Source organism: Canis lupus, chromosome 5 (assembly GCF_048164855.1).
Source record: "Canis lupus baileyi chromosome 5, mCanLup2.hap1, whole genome shotgun sequence".
Taxonomy (NCBI): Eukaryota; Metazoa; Chordata; class Mammalia; order Carnivora; family Canidae; genus Canis; species Canis lupus.
Window position 1 is genome coordinate 71,930,802 of NC_132842.1, and position 14,113 is coordinate 71,944,914.

The following is a 14,113-nucleotide window of genomic DNA, read 5'->3' on the forward strand; positions in this document are numbered from 1 at the left end:
GGTGCTGTCCTCATTCCTCTCCCCAGATGCCGATGGAAATATTTCAGTGTGTCTCAGTTGGATGCAGAGAACTGAGTCTCTCCCTCCAGATGGCTATGTCCTCTCCTGCTCCAAGCCCTAAACTTAGCCGTGTTAAAGATGAAAACCAGAGGCTCTAACTACTCCTTCCCATAGCTGTCATCCTGCAACCTGTGCTCCAAAAAAGCAGTGCCACAAAAGAACCAAAAGTGGGGTCTGGAAGAGATACCTGCACACCCATGTTCAGAGCACCATGGTTTGCAAGAGCTAAAACGTGGAAGTGAGCCAAACATCCATTGACGGATGAATGGATAGGCAAGATGTGGGGTATACATATAGTGGAATATTATTCAGCCTTAAAAGGAAGGAAATTGGGATCCCTGGGTGACGCAGCAGTTTGGCGCCTGCCTTTGGCCCAGGGCGCGATCCTGGAGACCCGGGATCAAATCCCACGTCGGGCTCCCGGTGCATGGAGCCTGCTTCTCCCTCTGCCTATGTCTCTGCCTCTCTCTCTCTCTGTGTGACTATCATAAAAGAAATAAATAAAAATAAATAAAATTCAGATTATTTTTTTTTAAGTCTGAAAGTTTCTCTCTGTAATAACCCTCATTTAAAAAAAAAAAAAGGAAGGAAATTCTGACATATGCTGCAACACGGATGGACCTTGAAGACATGCTAAGTGCAGGCAGCCAGCCACACTAAGACAAATATTGAATGGTTCCACTTAGAAGAGGTACTTAGAGTAGCCATAGTCATAGCCATAGAGACAGAAAGTAGAACAGGGGTTGCGGGGCTGGAGGGAGAGGGGAGTGGGGGGGATGCTGTGTCATGGGAATGGAGTTTTCATTTAATGAACAGTTTACCAGGTGGTGGTGATGGTTGCAGAATGTTGAGAATGTATTTAACACCACTGAACTGTACACTTAAAAACAGTCAAGACACCAAACGTTGTACGTATTGTAGGGGAGGAAAACTTTTCTATTCTCCCCTTCTAGTTCCTTCCCTTGACTTGTCTAATACTCAAATCAACAGAAGACAGATTAACAGGAGAAAAACACATAATTTCGTACACATGGGAGCCTATAAAAATATGAGATGCCAAGAAGTGACCAAAGGAGGCAGTTCTAATACCTTTGAGACAAAGAAACAATAAATCTGTGACATGCAGACAAGACAAAGGGTTTTGGGCTTACAGTAACAAATTAGTGCGGAAGTTTTGTTTATACAGCCTGTTCTGCCTTAAAGTCCCTGTCTCCGGTGATGAGAATGCCCCATGCCCTCCTGGTACAGGGAGGGCACATTTCACACGGCAGATTTATTTCCTGCTTTCAAGGGGACAGAGGAGGTCAGAGAGTCCTTCTCATACCAGCTGTTTCCTAAGTAACTCCAAATAATCAATATGCCAAAGTGGCACATTTTGGGATGGCCCATTCTGCTGGCCTGAATTCAGTATTTTACCACTATTTTAAAAATTGAAAAGAAAAAGCAGTGCCAAACAATAGCAACTACTACTCTATTGATTAGTGAGCACTTACCCCCTAAGTACTAGGCACAGCTTGAAGTTATTCACATGCAGGAATTTATCTACTGCTGGCAACTAGCCTCTGAGAAACTATTATCCCCATTTTGCAGATGTGGAAACTGAGGCACAGAGAATCTAAAGAACTTGTCCGAGGTCACAGAGCTGGGAATGGCTAAGCCAGAACTGGACTAGACCCACTGGCCCTTGAATCCTCAATACTGTCCCTCAAAACTGGGTTTGCCTCTTGGTGGTGGGAGAGCCACAAGACACACCCAATAAGGAAAAGGGAGGGTTTTACTTGCAAGAAGCAATGGAGAACACCGGGGATATTTCCCAAAGCAGTCTCCTCAAACAAGGCGGGGAAGTTTGAAGCCACAAAGGCACACACACACTCATGAAGGGGCTTGCACGATGGGGAATTCAGTGTGGAACTGGGGCAGGAGTCATGTTAAGGAGACAGAGTCCAGATTGAAGTCACAAGGGTGGCAAGGGTCAGCACCACAAACTCTCTGGCTTTTTAGTTGGTCCAGTATGGGGTTTATATCCTATAAAGATAACTGACAACAAATGTGCAGCAGGTCGATTTTCACTTTTGAATCAGCACCGGGAGTTTTACCGCTGATTTGTAGTCCCTGATATGATTAGGCTGTCTCCTGGCCCCAGGGTGGCTTTGTTCAGACCTGTTTTCACGAGATACCCCCGGGGCCTAAGATGACTTTTCTTATGTCAAGAAAGCTATTTCTGGCCTTCTTTTTCTAGGGACCCTAACCCTTTCTGTTTACAATAATGACCTCTGTGACAGGTCTCATTAGGCCCGATTTCCCGGACTTTTGATAGACTTTTGACGGACTTGCCCAGTGAGACCCCAGAGAAAGGAACAGAGAGTTCCACCAGAGGGTGAGGACTATCCCCCATCAGCTCCTTCCCTGCAGACCTCAGAGCCTCCACGCCTATGGAGAATGAACCACACTCAGCCCTCGGGGAGCCTGCCATGCGGGTAGCAGTGGGTTCTGCATCAGGGAGGGGGTGGTGGCTGGACCAGAAACAGCCTGAAGACTCCGTGACCCTTTGTTAGTGAACCATGGCCTTGGGCTCTCAAGCAATAGAAGTTGACAGGAGGTCAAACAGGAGGTCTGGGCAAGGCTTTATTGGGGCTTATGCTCAAGCCCAAGGGAAAGAATCCTTAAGCTGATCCCCAAGGAGAGGTTAGGGAAAATTTCTTCGAGACACTTGGGTGGGAGGGCAGCCCCGGTGGCCCAGCAGTTTAGCGCCGCCTTCTGCCAGGGTCGTGGCCAGGGTCGTGATCCTGGAGACCCGGGATCGAGTCCCACGTCGGGCTCCCTGCATGGAGCCTGCTTCTCCCTCTGCCTGTGTCTCTGTCTCTCTGTGTGTCTTTCATGAATAAATTTTTTTTTTAATCTTTAAAAAAAATCTCCACCCCCGGCATGATTTTTAGTAATATAATGAGGGGGAATGTTGGTGAAAGTCAGTACTGGGGTCCTTCTCGGCACAGACTGGTTGGTCTTCACCAGTCTTCACAGTCTGGTCCCTCCCGACTGCAAGCATCCTGCCCCTACATTCCCGCTGCTCAAGGGCAGAGAGTTTTAGCTTTTTTTTTTTTTTTCCCTTAGGGAGACAGCCAAAGAATGCTGGATTTGGTGGTCAGGGTTGAGGGGACCCTAGTCCAGGCCCTGCTCTGTCTCACTCTGAGAAGGAAAATTACTGAGAGATTCAGAAACATCCTGCTCTCAGGAAAGGGAGCGGCTAGGGGCCTTGTGGGTAAGAGAGAGTTCTGGAGTGATCGCCCTGCAGGAGGCAGCGGGAAGCCAACCTGGCTGAGCTCAGGGAAGTCAGGGGTCAGCTCTTCATCTTGCCTGTCATCCTTAGGGGGGTCGTGACCCCAGCACAGTCACAACCACCTTCAGGAAGCCACCAGGGCAGGGACTGGCTTCCTTCCCTGTGCCTGGCCAGTCCCCTGGGGACCTTCCCAACTTGCTGCACAAATCATTGCTGTCCTAAAAAAATAAAAAAACACAGAGTTGATTTCTGAGGGGTCAAGGGATAGAGGGCAAAGAGGAGGGGCTGGGGAGCAGGCGAGTGTGGGCACTCACCGGTGCAAAGCACTCATGCCCTCCAGCAATTCACAGGCCACCTCTGCTCCTTGCCTCCATCCTCTTGACAGTAAATGGGAACAATGACCCGCACTCACAGGCCTCAGAAGGATTAAATGTGATGACGTTGCTGGGGTTTGACACTCAACTCTTCCATCACTTCTCCTTTGCTCTTGATGGGATGTCTCCGCTCTTCGTCCTTGATGGGATGTCTTTTCTCTTTGCTCTTGAGGGAATGTCTTTTAAGTGACCTGGGAAGGGAGGGAGGGACCAGCCAGTAAGAGGGAAGAAGAAAACATCTGAAAGTAAACCGTTTGGCATGCCTAAGCGTTGAAAATCAGACTTTCCCTCCAGGCTCAGGCCCAGCCCCTCCTGCTGGGTCCTGCTCTGAGCCCCCTCTTCCCACACTCAGGGGCTCCCATTTGGCTTCTGTGCCTGGGCCAGAGGGAAACCAATACCCACCCCCAGCCCAGCCCACCCATCCCCTAAGGCTGAGCCGCTGCCCAGAGAAGGGCCCAGAGCCCAGGCAGCGGGAAGGAGCTGGGAGAGAGGCCAGAAGCCCATGGGGAAGAGAAGGAGAGAGGGAAGGAGGAGAGGAGGCAGGTGGAGAGAGAGGGAGAGAGAGAGGGAGGGAGGGAGAGAGTCAGAGACAGGAGGGAGAATGACAGAGAAGAGAGAAACAGGGAGAAAGAGACCAGACTGAGAAGGAAAATTAGCTGTGTGAATCCCTTGGTTGGGGCCCTTCTCCTTCCCATCCCTTTGGCGCCCTGTCCCTTCTGCACCCACCCCACCTCCTCTGTGATCCCCCCCACTCTCCTGTAGGTGAGACTGATCACAGCCGGGCCCCTGGGGACTTGGAGAGCCCGTATAGCAGGTGTTCAGGAAAAGGTGGCTCTTACATCCCCTCCTCTGGGGGAAGGTTTTATCAGAAGGAATGTGGGCTGTGCCCAGTGGGGCCTGAGGGAAGCATCCAGAGGAATCCGGGTCCATCTGACACCTCCATCAGCTCAGCCAGAAAACCAGGACTGCTTTCAGTTGTTTATTTCTCATAAACATTTTGATGTTTCATTTATGAAATATGGTTTTCCCGAGGCCTCTTGAAATACGGAGACGGAGTGAAGAATTTAATGAGGACTCAGGCCTGTGGTCCCCGAACAGCACTGAGGACCCACTCTGTGCCCACGAGGCTGTGTCTGCTCTCAGAGCAGGAATCCCAATCCCATGGGTCGCAGAGGGGAGGGACAGTCCTCAGCTGTGGGATGGGGGCAGGAATCACAGCCTCATTGCACAGGAAGGCAAAGTGAAGTCGCTTCGACATATACAAACACACCATAGCTGGAATGGGGCTGATAATTCAGACTTTTCAAGGCACCTAGTAGGTACACAGCAAAGACTTATTGAATGAATGAAGGACAGCCCATTCACAGGTATGACTTGGTTCCCAGATGCCCCTGCGCACTGAGGATGGTGACTTCCATTATCTCATCTTTCTAGATGAAGTAAAGGCTCAGAGAGGCTAAGCAACCTACCCAAGGACACACAGCAGGTGTCCTTCTGTGGTACTTCTGACCCCTGGGGAGCACTAAGTCCAAATCTCCTTTGACAGATAGGGACCTGAGACTCTGGGAACCACAGTGATGAGCCCAAGGGCAGCAGCCAGGGTGGCCCCAGGACTGGAGAGGACTTCTCTGACCACAAGCTAGGCCGCTGGACCCAGGATGTCTTTCTTTAGGCCCTTCTGCACGCCCTCTTCCTTCCCTCCCAACCCAGAGGTGTGATGGCATCTGTCCCAGCCCTACCCCGACGTCAGCCTTGGGAGTCCAAGTCCTATAGCTGAAATACACTGAATACAATACACCGACATACCTCTTAGGACACTGTCACCAAACCTTACCACCAAGCCTCGCTTACACACCTCCTGGGACAGGGGGCTCACTCCCCCAAGTCACCCACCACATGGAGACAGTCCTGACTGTTAAGAAGCCTCTCCTTTGATTAAACTGAATGCTGTCCCTGTCGTCTTACTGTTCTGTCCTAGATACAACTCCAGGTCCCACGTAGGCCGGATCCCTTTTCCCATGGCAGCTCTCCAAATATTTGAAGGAATGATCATAGTTCTCTATTCATTCATGAAACATTTACTTAAAGACAGCCATCGTAGCTCTTTTCATCCATTCATTCATCATACGGGCTCCCCAGCCCTGGATTGGCTTCTGGGGCTGTGATAGTGACACAGACACATTTCTCAGGCCTCAGGTCCTGTCCTCAGAACCGTGGGGAAGACAGATGAGTGGACCAGCAATTATATACGCATTTATATGGGGGGCAGGGAGCAGGGTGCAGGGCCCAGAAGACGGTGAGCTGGAGAGGGCCTGGGGGGGACTCAGGGTAAATGTGGAAGAAATGAGTTCCAGGCAGAGTCTGAAAGCCCCCAGCACCTGTGGAAGGGAAAATGGGAGGGAGCTGGTAAAGGGGGGGGGGGATTCGAGGCAGGGGGGGGGGGGAGTAGACCCACTTTGGTTGCACCTGCGTCCTGGACTGCACAGGCCAGGGTCCTACTTCACGTTGATGTCTGGGTAACTGTGAAGCCCAAGCCCACAGGATCCAGGAGCAGAGGAGAGAAAAGGCTAAAAGGGACCAGAGAGTCCCCACCCAGGGTGACAGAAATCATCTTCACTGCAGTCCTGCAGATGGATCATTACCCTCCCGCCAGAGGACCTCAAGAGGCACAGTCTGTCAAAGAGTGGTGACCCTGTCGGGGGAGGGGAGGCACCTCTGGCCCTGTGTGTGGGCTCAGGAGCTCATCTAGGCTCATGCTGGTGTCTGACTCCAGAGCTCAGCCCGTGTCCACGATGCACTGCAGCAGGGGACAAAGAGGCCAGGAGAGGGGTGACTGCGTGGCCCAGCCCAGGGAAAGGTCCAGTGGCCAAACAAGCACCAGCTTTGCCCAGCCTTGGACTTGAGCTCTGGTTCAGGTCCTGCCGAGCCCTGTTCTGGGCTCACTCCCTGGGAGCCAGGGGCAGTGGAGTTAAGGACTCTGTTCTGATTCAGACAGACCAGGATTCAAATCCTGCCCCTGGGCCTCCCTGGCTGCTCCCATACCAGCTTGTGGGCTCCAGGAAGCAAGAGGGGTCACTGGTGAGAGGCCTAGAGGGGTGGACAGGAGCACAGGCCCTTGAGTCAGATGTCAGAGTTCAAATCATGATTCTGCCCCTGCGTGCCCATGCTCACCTGGAGCAAGCCACATAACCTCTTAAGCCTCAGTGTTTTCATCTGGACAATGGGGTAATAACAACAATCCCCCACCCCCCTACACACACAGCCTGGTTGTGAGGGGTCTGTCGCCCAGGGGGCAGGGCATTCAGCATGGATCAGAGCACTACTGATGTCAGACATAATCATCTTCACCTCTCGGTTCCCGGAGAGAGCCCTGGGGTGGTGAATGGGAAAGGGGCATTCCCTCCCCTCCCTCCCTGAGCATGGATATCACAGGGCTGTGCTGCGATGAACCAAGCCTCCTCCCCACCCAGCGCCTGGCACCAATCAGGGCCCCGTGTATGTGATTCCACCCCTGTCCCCTTGAACTTGCCCAGGCCAGGTCCCAGAGTCTCCAAAGGGAGGCTGGAGCCAGGTCCTCCTCTTTCCCCGGTTGGAAGGCAGGCACCTGGTGGGTTGGCCGGTTAATAATCCTGTGAGCTACACTTGTTCAGTGCAGGCCAATGAGCAAAGTGCTTGCACAGTTGTCATCTCACTGAGTCCTCCCAAAAGCCCCAAGCAGGCAGGCCCCAATTCCCCCATTGAGTCAACTTAGCAGGTTGGAGGTGAGCGGTGACTTGCCCAAGGCCCCACAAGTGACAAATTGCGGAGCCCAGTTAGAACTCAGCCTCCCCCAAGAGGCCACTCTGTCAGACACTCATCCTCCCTGCCAGCTATGACAGGATGAATAACTAGGAGGCTACAGTCTCAGGTGTGAGGATGGAGCTTGAGGGGACCGAGCCCTCTGCTTCCCCTCCAGGAGACCCAGTGAGTCTGCAGGAGGGGGTTCGCTATCTGGCCCTGCCCACGGAGTCACTGTCTAGGGCAGATGTACCCAGGACACCAGATCCCACTGAGCAAGCCTGCAGGACAGGAGACAAGCACGGCCATGGTCTTGCTAACATTCCTCCAATATGGGGGTGGGGGAGGACTGGAGGGGGAGGGATGGAGGGGGACGCCACCCCACAGTCAACTCAAGATGTTGAGGATACCTACCCAGTACCCCTTCTTTGGTGGCCTCCCTGACTCCTCGGCAACTCACTGACCTTGTCCATTCTCCCTCTCATACTCTACACCCAGGAATGGATAGCTCTCAGTGTGGACATGAGCAGATGGGAGATGACCATTGTCAGGTGGACACAGCGGGTTCCATCCCAGCAGAGGAAGGGGCAGGTGGTGACAAAGGGGACAAGCTTTGGAGTCAAGTCACTTAATCCTTCTGGGATCAGTTTTCTCATCTATAAATGGGACGATCAATTTATGCCTTGAGAGGAAAAAATATAACGCATAGAGAGGGCCTAGTGCTGGGCAAGCCTATAGCACGTGCTCAGTAAGCACTGGCTGTTACTGTTTCTAAAATAAAGACCAAAAAAATAAAAAAATAAAATAAAATAAAATAAAATAAAATAAAATAAAATAAAATAAAATAAAATAAAAAATAAAATAAAATAAAATAAAATAAAATAAAATAATAAAATAAAATAAAATAAAATAAAATAAAATACCAGGGGCACCTGGGTGGTGCAGTCGGTTAGGTGTCCAACTCTTGGTTTCAGCTCAGGTCGTGATCTCAGGGCCCTAGGATCAAGGTCCTTGTTGGGCTCTGCACTCAGTAGAGTCTGCTTGAGATTCTCTCTTCCTCTCCCTCTGCGCCTCCTGCTCATGCTTTCTCTCCCTCTCCCTCTCTCTAAAAATAAATAAATAAATCTAAATAAATAAATAAGGACCATCTGGTCCAAGCACCCCCCACCCCTGTACAGAGAGAGAAACTGAGGCCCAGGGAAAGCAAGAGATGGAATCCAGGCCCTGAAGTTGTGAACAGGGGGCTGGAAAGAGGGCTTAGGTCTTTTGAGCCTGCATCCCTGACCCGGATGGATCTCAGTCCCACCGAGGATCTCTGAGCGTCCTCAGATGAACCAGCTCATCCTTCATCCTTTGAATTACCTTCAAAAGGTAATTTCCTAAGAAAGGAAATACTTCCTGTCTCTAATATCAGACTCAGAGTCATGTCAGTACCCTAATGGGGTCCCTGGAATGGGGAGAGGTCCAGGGAGAGCCCAGGAGGGACTTTACAGATACCTACTTAGGACCCCACCCACCCAATTAGTACCTGCTGCGTGTCAAGCCTGGTGCCAGGTCCTGCAAGTCAGACAAGGCTGTGCTCAGATCCCAGCTCTGCTGCTGACTTACCATGGCCTTGGACAAGTTCTCTAATGTCTCTGAGCCTGTTTCTCATCTGTGAAATGGGAATATCCTATCCTCCTTATGCGAGGGCTGTGAAGGATAAATGTCATAATTTATATGGGGTGCCTGCAACATAGTGGGAGCCCACTCACTCCAGCTCTCGTGCCCGCAGCCCTGACTACCCTGATGACCTGGATAAGCTCCGGCTCCCTGGTTCCATCCCCTCCTCTGAGGGAACTGGCCTCAGGACTTCCATACTCCTCCCCTACAAAGCAGCTCATGTCTAAAACAGCACATTTTCTCTGTTCCTTTCAAATTGACAAAGGCTCATCCTGAGGGCCAGGCTCGGGGCACAGCCTGGCCCTCAGGATAAGGTAGGGGTGGGTACAACAGCAGGGAAGAGGCAGGGGTTGTTCTTTTTTTGTTTTAAGATTTTATTTATTTATTCATGAAAGGCAGAGAGAGAGAGGCAGAGATATAGGCAGCAGGAGAAGCAGACGCCATGCAGGGAGCCCGATGTGGGACTCGATCCTGGGACTCCAGGATCACGCTCTGGGCCAAAGGCAGACACTCAACCACTGAGCCACCCAGGGATCCCAGGGGCTATTCTTTAATCAACAGTAGGGGGAAGATAGCTGGGAACAAGGAGAATCTACTCTTCACTGATTCAAGACTGGATGATGGTGGTGAGGATGATGATGATGATGATAGTGGTGATGGTGGTGGTGGTAGGGCTGGGCATGGTGATGGTGACGGTGATGATAGTGGTGGTGGTAGGGATGAGTATGAAGATGATGATGATGGTGGGGGACAGTGATGATGATGGTGATGAGGATGAGGATGAGGATCATGGAGATGGTCGTGGTGGTGGTGAGGACAGTGACGGTGACTATGGTTGTGCAGACAGCAGCAAGGATGACTGTATCAGGCGGTGACATGGCCCCTGCCATGTGCCAGGTGGTGTTGGAAGCACTCTACAAATATTAATGCATTCACTCTTCCCAATAACTCTATGAAGTCGGTATCAATATTATCCCCATCTTGTAGGTGAGAAAACTGAGGGATAGAGAGGTTAAGTTACCTGCCCAAGGTCATGCATTTGGTAAGAGATGGTGTTGGGATTCCAACCCATCTGGCTCGAGTCTACATGTTTACCCTCAATGCTATGATGATGAAGAGAGTAAAATAAGGGAATTAGCAAGAGCACCCAAACACTAGTAGATGTTGACAATGCGCCAGGGGCTGTTCTCAGCACTTAGTATCGTCTCATTTAGTTTTCACTATATTCCTGTGACAAAGGTAATATTTCATTACAGATGGAAAACTGAGGCTCAGAGAGGCAGAGTAAGTGTTCCAGGAGCTCAGTGATGGAGCTGGGATTTGAACCCAGCTCGGTCGGACTCTAGAGCCCGTGCTTTTAACAACTGGAGATGGCACAGGGTGCAGCAGGGAGTCTCTCCTTGGAGTTGGGACTCGAGATCAGGGTCACCGTTGCTCCTCACTCACCATGTGACCCTGGGCAAGCTGCTTGCCCTCTCTGATCCCCATCAGCCCTCGAGTCCATCCCATCCCTCCCAGTTGGCACTCTCCTACTTTACAGCTGCCTTCGGGATCCTCTCCCCTTCCCTTCCCCCATATACCACATGCCCCTTGAACTCACCACCCATCCAAAGCCAACTCCCCAGACACCTACCCCCACCCCCACTCCAGGAAACTGCCCACCTGAGGTCGCAGCTCCTGGGTCCTCAGGTCTTGTGAAACATCCAGCCTCCCTCTGAGTAATCGGAGTAGAAACCATGGCATTGGTACCAGGTCTGTCATTTCCTCTCTTGTCCTCCCGGCCCCACCCCTATATACACAATCATTGAGCCAATTTTTCCACCATAGCACAGAGATGAGGAGCACAGGTACCGGAGAGACCCAGTCTTGAGAATCTCAGCTCTGCTGCTCTCTGTGTGATCTCGGACAAGTTTCTTTACTTCTCTGAGCCTCAGAGCTATGCCTGCCAACTGTGGAGAGCAACACTACAAGACGCACACCTCGTGGAGTGGCTGTAGGATTAAGCATAACAATGTAGGATAAAGTGCCTGAGTGGTAGACATTCTCGATTAATGGTAGCAATAGCATTATTATTGTCTGCCCCTCCTCCACATTCAGTCCCCCCCACCCTGGTTCAGGCTCCCATCTCATCTCTGGCCTTGCCTAATGAAATGGCCCGGAGCCCCAGCCTGAGGTGACCCACCCCCCACGCCCCCTCCTCCCGCCACCCCCACCTGCCCTATCTTCATCTGTCTTGCTCAGTGCTGACCTTCCTCTGCTTCAAGGCCTCCAGGGCTCCCACTGCCAAGTCTTAACCTGGCACTTGAGGCCCTGCCTCTTGGCCCCACCAGCCCGCACCAGCCACGGCTCTCACCACTCCCCTCCTGCCGGCCAGCGCCCCCAGTGACCGTGGCCCCACTATCGCGGGGCTCCCCCACCGCCAGCCCTTTGTTCGGCCTGCTTCCCCGGGCTGTGCATGCTCTTGTGCTTATCTCCACGTCCCATATAACTTCAAGACCCAGCTTGAGTCTCCTCCAGGAAGCCTGCTCTGATTTCCTACCGTACTCCTGGGCCCGACCACACTCTCACTGAGTCAGAGTTCTCCCTCTGTTTCCCCATCTCGGTGTCCAGAACAATCCCCCGGTCTGTACTCATCTACAGCGACTATCACGGTCTGTCCCAATGCTCAGTTTACACGCACACTGTAGTGTCGGCTTCGGATGTCCTTTCAGCAAGAACGGGGCACTGTGTTCCCCCCTTGAACGTGGAGCGGCCTGTCTGCTTCGACGGTGGGGTGCGGTGGGGGTGACGCCGGCCCAGAGCTAGCCTGTGAGGGGCCTCGCAGCTTCTGCGTTGGTCTCCTCGAGCCCCGAGCCTCCGTGTGAGAACTCGGTCTGCGGGGCGGCTGCCACCCTGGAGGAAGCCCAGGCATGTGGAGAGGTTCTGGAGGAGAAGGCGCCGTGGGCAAGAGAAAGACAGCCGGGAGCACCAGAATGCCGGCCAGGTGGGGAAGAGGCCACCTTGGAAGGGATCCTGCCGCCCAGCTGGCACCAAGTGGCCCCGCTGAGCCCTCCCAGATTCCTGACCCACAAAATGGTGAGTAAAATAAAATGGTTGTTTTAAGCCCCTAAGTTTTGTGGCAGTTTGTTACGCAGCAATAAATAGCGCAGAATTCTCTTCCCCAGCTGAGAAGAACTCAGCTCCTTCTCATCCTTCATGCTCACGTCGCCAACATCACCTCCTCAGGGAAGCCCACCTTGATTTCCAGGTGAGGTCAGACCCAGGGTCCTGTGTGCTCATCATACCCAAACTCCTCCGTCCCGGTGTGCGGTCACCCACGCACCTTGTGTGTGTTTGGATCACCCCCGGCTCCCCCTCTAGGCTGCATTACCCTCTGCATCGCCAGCCCCGGCACACATCAGGGCTTACTAAGTGCTTATGAAGTGAAAGAGCACGTCTGTCTGAGAGCTGGTGCTGTCCGTCCCAGCCCCACAGACAAGGTGTGGGCAGGATGGGCCAGCCCTTCTCCCAGTTCCCTCCTAATGATGGATTCAAGGGGCTTGGTCACCCTTCCCAGGGGAGGGCACTGGCAGGACTGGGCTGCCGGGCCAAGGGAGAGGCTCCAACCTCCGGCTGGCCTCCCTGCCAGCACCTGCTGACTCTGTACCGTCTCCTGGAAGCCTCCGCCACTCCTCCAGGACCAGCAGCAGCTCCTCCATCCAGCACCCACCTGAGGGCCTTGACCACACTCGGTAATCTTTGAGTCTTGCCTCATTCCCTGCTTCTTGCACCCCCACACCATGCACTGGGCTTCCAGTTTTATAGCAGTTAATTTGTTTGATCTTTACAACAGCCCCCATTTTACTAATGAGGTACAGAGGGTCAGAGAGATTGAGTGACTCACCCCAAGGTCACACCGGAAGTTGAAGAGGCAGGACTGTGCCTTGGTCCTCTGGCTCTGGGTCCAGTGTTTCTCCCAATACACCAGGCGAGGTGACTCAGGGTTCTTTTAGGATCTGCAACATGTCCCGTCCCTGAGGATCAGCTGGGAGCTGCCTTCCTGCCAGAAAACTGATTTATCCTTCCTCGGAACTTGGTGCCCCCAGATCTGAGTCCCCACCACAAATATGAGGTGGGGGGAGTCAGCGAGTTTGAGAAATAGGGACTGAGACGTCCGGACAGCCTTTGCGAACACGCAGGCACCAGGCACGCACACACAGAAAGGGAGAGAGACGCACACACTCGGCAAGAGATGGGGCGGGGAGATGAGAGACAGAAAGGAGAGAGAGGAGGAATAGAAAATGGAGGGAAAAGCAGTTTCTCACAGAGATGGGAAAACAAGGAATAAGAAATATCCAAAGGGAGATAAGGACAGAAAGATACAGACAGACTGGATGATGCCAAATCCCGCACATGTACAAAGACCCAGGTAGACACCCCCATTGTGAGAGGGGGTGAAAATCAGAAAGAGACTGAGGCTCAGAGAGAGAGACACACACACCCAGGAGACAGGAAAGGCCTCCGCCAGACAGACCAAGGATTGGAGGGGGGATCACAAAGAGAGGGAGGAAGGGAGACAGGTAGCGAGAGAGCTGCAGTGGCTGGGCGGGCACCCCCTCCCCCCACCCCCGCTGCACCCCACTCTCCTGCACCACCTGCTGACCCGGCTCCCAGGGACCCCAAATGTCATCCCTGGGGGGTGAGGGGAGGTGAACTGCCCTGAGCCCAGCCCTCCAGCGGTCCACCTGCCGCCCTAGTGCCCCTCACCCAGAGCAGGTTAAGGGGTCGTCTGCCCTGAGCAGGGGCCTCCTCTCCTCCTCCTTCACCTTGAACCCGAGGCACTGATGGCAGGAGAGAGACCTGCCCACCCCTGCTCACCCAGCCCTGGCCTCAGAGCTGCTCGGTTCTCCCTGCTGACTGCTAGGCCGCAGGGGCTGGAAGTTGGGTTCCCTCACTGTCTCCCCAGGGAGCCCCCATCTGGGAG

The 14,113-nt window shown here is 52.9% G+C and overlaps 1 long non-coding RNA gene across 1 annotated transcript; it reads right to left on the reverse strand.

Moving 5' to 3' along the window:
- Window positions 1-2,673: 2,673 nt before the first annotated feature.
- LOC140633051 (uncharacterized) lies at window positions 2,674-13,419 on the reverse strand. The gene is made up of 3 exons (XR_012030694.1): window positions 13,034-13,419; window positions 3,652-3,902; window positions 2,674-3,555 (listed from the first exon to the last, which is right to left on the reverse strand). It is a non-coding gene; the product is annotated as an uncharacterized lncRNA (long non-coding RNA).
- Window positions 13,420-14,113: the final 694 nt, after the last annotated feature.